The sequence below is a fragment of the Xiphophorus hellerii genome, chromosome 24 (assembly GCF_003331165.1).
Source record: "Xiphophorus hellerii strain 12219 chromosome 24, Xiphophorus_hellerii-4.1, whole genome shotgun sequence".
In the NCBI taxonomy this organism is placed as follows: Eukaryota; Metazoa; Chordata; class Actinopteri; order Cyprinodontiformes; family Poeciliidae; genus Xiphophorus; species Xiphophorus hellerii.
Window position 1 is genome coordinate 8,614,148 of NC_045695.1, and position 5,881 is coordinate 8,620,028.

A 5,881-nucleotide genomic window follows, 5' to 3' on the forward strand; every position below is an offset into this window, starting at 1 on the left:
GTTCTGACTCTTTTCTCTTCATAGAGAGAAAAACTCACTGAGCTGCAGTGAAGTTTCAATAAAAAGTTATTTTACCTTCAACTGTGAGAGACTTGATTTAATTCGCTCGTTCTTCAGAGTTTCTCTTCTCTTCCTGCTACCTGTGAAACATGAGCCCCTCCCTTCCTCATTTACATTAAGTCACCTGAGTTTCTCTACCATGATGCGTTCAATGACATTCAGTAACATTCACAGACATATCTAGCTTCATAAACATCATGCTGTTTATCCACAGGGTGATATTTTCTAGAGTGTTGCTGCAGCAAAACAAGGAAACAAAACAAGGAAACACGTCTCTTTGAAATTGGTTCAGATAATGAGGACAAAGGAGAAATCTACAAACGGTTTATTTTAAAGGCCTCTGATTGGTCGCCTCTAGTGATGTCATCAGAGGAAGGTTGTTGTTCTGCAGGAGACAAAGTGTCTCAAGAAATTCTCCAGAAAGATCCGTTAGTTTTTCAGGAAAAGTCTCTATTTACTATAAAAGATTGGTTATAAAAAGACAAATATTTAACATTTTCTATTGTAAATTTCTACAAATAAAAAGTTTGCATCTGCACTTGTGATGGACAGGCCATACAACATTATTATTATATGAGTCCCCTGAGTCTTTCTCATTTGGGCCATCAATGAATTTCTAGGAGACAAAATGAAACATTTGGGTTTATTTGACTCCAGAACTTCAACCTCGAGGTTTTTTTCCATCGCTGATTGTTGCTGTAAACTTCAGCAGAGAATTGATCACAGCTGCTGCGAGCTCACGTCCCGCCCACAACAAGAAACATGGTAAAGTCAGGAAATGGAAAGAGCTCTTATTTTGACCAAAATAAATGATGTTAAATATGTTTATTTGCAGGTTTATTTAGACAAATTATACATCTGTCAAGAAAACAAAGGAGTCAGTTAATTAAACCGATAACATCCATTAGAACAATGAGGCAAATCCTTTGTTTTGTGCCTTTGTTACAAGCTCTCATCCATGCTGTTACATTCATTACTTGGTTGGTGTTTTTGTACATTCATGGACAGAAATATGTCGTTTTTCTGTAGTTCAGTGGGACTTTGATCAGGGGATTGTTGGACAAGGTATTGAAACCTGGAGATAAAATAGTCTAAAGTAGGTTTGATTCATTTTTTATCAGGATGTTTTAAGAGGTTATGAAGAGCTTTAAAAACCCAACCTACTGCAGAGATGAGATATTATCCCACTTTCTCAGTCAGGAGAACATCTGATTGGCTGGTCAGTGTCCTGCTGGTTCTCTCTTATCTCTACCTGCTGTAGAAATGAACCGATTCATCTAATTAATCTAGGAGGGGTGGAAGTGTGTCATTAAAGAGAGAAATAGGAAAAAACTGCTTTTTATGATGGAATAGTTAACAATACAGGGTTTATAATTACCTGACTGATATGAAAATGCATATTTCACCAAATGCTAAATAATAAATAATAGCACTTCAAATTGGACCCATATGGTCAGGATAACAATCGGGCCCCAGATGGTATTTTACCACAGAATAAGAAACTGACTGTGGGTTTAATGTAGAACAACTCAAATTACATTTATTTGGCCTGAAACATCAGTTCTGCATTCTGGTTTAAACAGCAAAATATTCTTAGAAAAACATGGAGCAGGTTTGTTTCGACTTTAAAAATAAATTTGTTGCATAATTTGGAATATTTCTTCCTACAGTAATCACTGTGTGTGAAGTATCTGGTGTTGGATCATGAAAAACGTCAGTCTCTCCAGAACCAGGAGACTCTTCATGTCTTGAAAGCCTCTCATTGGTCAGGAAAGGTCCAGAGAGCCGAGAGACACGGAGGGACTCGGAGCAGCAACACTTACCTCTGTTAACAAGTCAACAAGTTATTTCCATCCTGCGGCTCAAAATGGAGGCTGATCTGAAGGAGACCAAAGTTGGTTTCAATTTCTTTTTTCACAGAAAATCACACTTGTGTTTTCTTCAGCGTCTAGAATCAAAGTTTAATTAATCTGAATAAATATTAACAGTTCAATTTGAGTTTACAGAGTGAAACAAAACTAGAATAAAGACAGAAAACTTTAACTATTTCTGTTTTGCTGTTAGTGATTTGAAGCTGAGCAGCTTTTTTCTTGGATTCAGCAGAAAACCAGCAGAACAAACTATTTTTATCTTTAATGGTGGATTATGAGCGCTCACTGCCCTCTGGCGGTGAACTATCGTAACTACAGGTATTCCTATTCATGTTGACTCAACCAGATAATTTGTTTAACTTAATTTGTTCTCATTTCACTTTTATCAGTTCAAATAAAATCAACTTAAATTAATGTTGTTAAAGAGCCACTACAGGGTTAATAAATGGAAAAGAAAATTAAACTTACTTCAGAAAAATCTTCTCAAAAAGATAAACTGTCGGTAAATATGAGGATCAAAGCCTGAAAAATATAAACAATGAAAATGTGCTTGTGATAAAATCCAACCCGCTGAGATCAGAGCATTGAGCAGGATGAAAATATCTAATGGAGAAAAATTAAATATAAAAAGTTAAAGTTTAAAAATGTGACTTGTTAATATTACTTAGTTAATTGTATGACTGAATTAATCTGTGAATAAATTTATTACACATAAAATAATATGTTGCTGCTATTAATTTTATTTAAATACTTTTATCTGTTTGACATGACTATCTAGGAATAGGAAAATTATATAGTGGTGGTTGAAAACCTCAGCAGTTTAATTTGGTGCTTTTGAATAAACATTTCAGGGAGGAAAAAGAAAAACTAAAACATTATTTAATATGAAAGCTAACCGAGAATATTAACTCGTTTCTGTAGCTCTTAATATGAAAGTACCTACCGGAAGTGAATATGGTTTGTAAATTCTCTAGCTTATTAGAGAAGCTGTAGTTACCATCTGAGTCCACTAGAGGGCCATAACCGCCCTGCTCTGAGAGAAGTTCAGTTTGCTTCCTCTGCATCAATCTTCTGAATGTTTCCAGGATAATTTAATCGATCATAAATATTCTCCTAACTTCTAACCGCAAAATCAGCGTCTAAACCAGAGTTGTAGAGCTTCGTTTCAGCTCTGATGGAGCCAAAGCTCCTCTGAAGCTGCTGCCAGAGTCTGTTAGCATCGCTAGCTCCGTTAAGAGTCTCTGCGGCTGTTTTCAACTCCGTGGAGCTGCTTCTAGTTCATACTGACCGATAAAACACTGATTGTATGTTAAAGTAGGCAGAAGAGTTAATATTAACATTAAATTGTTAATTTTAATAATATTTATAATGAGTGATATAAACGTGATCAACTTAGAAGTCAGAAACCAGCTGCAGCTCAACAAACTCACCTCTAGATTCAGAACGGGATATTTCCGCCCTCTGGTGGCCATAGTGGGAACTACAGTCCTGATAATGCTGCATTATTTACATTTAATATCCACTTCTCCACTTTATATAGAGAAAAACTAACAATCTTCCTCAGTTATATCCACTGTCTTCCGACTCAAATATGATTTTGAAATATTTTAAATATCATATTTGATTTTATATTTGTAATAAAGAGTTTTAAATCATAAAAGATAGCTGATGTGTTAAACACTTTACAGGAAGTTTTGTGACTCTAATTTACGGTACTAACATATGCTGACTTAATAAAAGTGAAAATTAAAACAAAAATAAACAAAACCTCCGGCTGAAAAATGTACTTGAAGAATGTCTATAGTTACGACAGTTCACCACCAGAGGGCAGTAAGAACTCATTCAACCATCATAAAACTGATCAACTTTATACTTTTCACGAAACAGTTTCTAATAACTACATTGACTTAATTCTGTAGACAGTAATCTGCAGAATTAAGTCAGGATTCATACTTTATGTTATTAGAACTGGAGAATCCTTATTAAAATAATTCAAAGCGCAAAGTAAATAACAGCTACTTAGAAATAGTAACGGCAGGTGGAAATGTAGTTACCTAAAAAAAAAAAGAAAACGTTAAATTTTATTGAGTTAAAATACTTACAAAAATATTAACTGTGGGTAATTTTGAGAATCAAAGAATGGAAAAACTATAAACATTACGAAAAACATATTTAATAGTGATAAAAGTCAACCAGCTGAGATTTGAGCAGAATAAAACCATCTGAAGGGAAAAAAATAATATTAAAATTAAAAACTCAATGAAGCTTTTAAAAATATTTGAGCACTGTAGTAAACAGAAGATTATTTACATTTTTGGGTTTAACAAGTTACTCACTCTGTACTGCCCTCCTGTGGTGACACACTGTAACTACACACTAAAATCATTCAGACGAGATTAATTTTAAAATTGAATAATGATAAAACTTTGATCGATTATTAGTGAACTGAAGAACAGGCGCTGCTGTTCAGCATCAGAGTTTAGATCCGCAGCTGCTGATAATCAGCTTGTATGTAAAACAAGCAGCTCCTGGAGTCTGTTAGCATCGTTAGCATCGTTAGCTCCGCTCAGAGTCTCTGCGGCTGTTTTCATCTCTGTGGAGCTGCTTCTAGTTCACACTGACAGAGAAAACATTGACATGAACCCAGGAGAAGAATCTGCCTTCATTTATCTCACTGGGAACCAGTTATCCCGCTGGTTTGAAGCTGGAAACCAGTTAGCTTCCGCGCTAAACACTGGCATCATTCACAGGAGCGAGTCCTTTTATTTATTTTTTATTGGTAACCATGACTACCACCAACCAGTATGGATTGCGGACCTGAGCAGTGTGTTCAGTCCCTCTGGTGGCGAAACTTGGTAATTACAACTACAATAAAGTTGGAAAAATTACAAATACGTTTCCTGTGCGGTCTTTCAAAATAAAACACCAGGAAGTAAAATAACGACTGTTATAGTTTGAAGCACCTTAACTAAGAAACTTGGAGGAAAAACAATATCGACTAATTAAATGATTGTCATGTATTTTATTTAAGCAACTTAAGTCTAAATAATGCAAAAATAAGCTGCTGCCTTAAATTAGAAGCTTAAAAAATTATCAGATCAACTGAAATGCATGTTTTTGATTTTATTAAAAGAAACTGTCAAACAAAAGATACAAGCTTAAAATATATGAGTACAATAAGCTAGATAGCATGGAGGAATAAAATAAAGTAGTTACTATAATTACTATACAAAACTTAATTACTTAAATATATTTAGAATGACTATTAGATAGATAGATAGATAGATAGATAGATAGATAGATAGATAGATAGATAGATAGATAGATAGATAGATAGATAGATAGATAGATAGATAGATAGATAGATAGATAGATAGATAGATAGATAGATAGATAGATAGATAGATAGATAGATTTTTTTTTCAGATAAGTGATGGATGTTCCTGAAAACTGCTCTAAGATCAGAGTTTCTGTAGGACATCCAGTTCTAAACTGGTTAAACTGGTTTCTCTGATGGAAGCTGAAGTTTCTCTGCAGTTTCCAGTAAAGCATCTTTTTATCTGTGGAGCTTTGAGGAACATTTTCATGTCAGCAGAAGGAAGAAGCAGCAGAGAAAAGAGGTTTGAAGTGTCTTTCATGGCTTCAAAGCTGAACTGAAAATGATTCCCATGTTTCCATTCTCAGACCATTTCTGGTTCCAGGATGAAAATGAATCAGAGAGAAAAAAGATCAACTTTCCAGTTGAATCCAGTTCAGATCAAAACTCCATGAAGCCTCTAAATGGAGCCCATTTTGAATTGGATCTTTATTGATCCAAAGAGACAAACAATATCAGACACTAAATGACAGACACGAGAAAATAAACAGGAGGAAAACCTTGGAGGTCAGAGGTCATCATCATGATCCAGTCAGTCTCTTTAGACTCAAACTGCTGCAGCTTCAACCTCTGA

General features: G+C 34.7%; 1 protein-coding gene across 1 annotated transcript in view; it reads right to left on the reverse strand.

Annotated features, from left to right (window-relative positions):
- Positions 1-5,881, reverse strand: part of LOC116715868 (NLR family CARD domain-containing protein 3-like) — a gene marked incomplete at its 3' end in the record, with an annotated part of 163,667 nt that overhangs the window by 124,522 nt on the left and 33,264 nt on the right. The gene's annotated exons all lie outside the window — the stretch shown is intronic.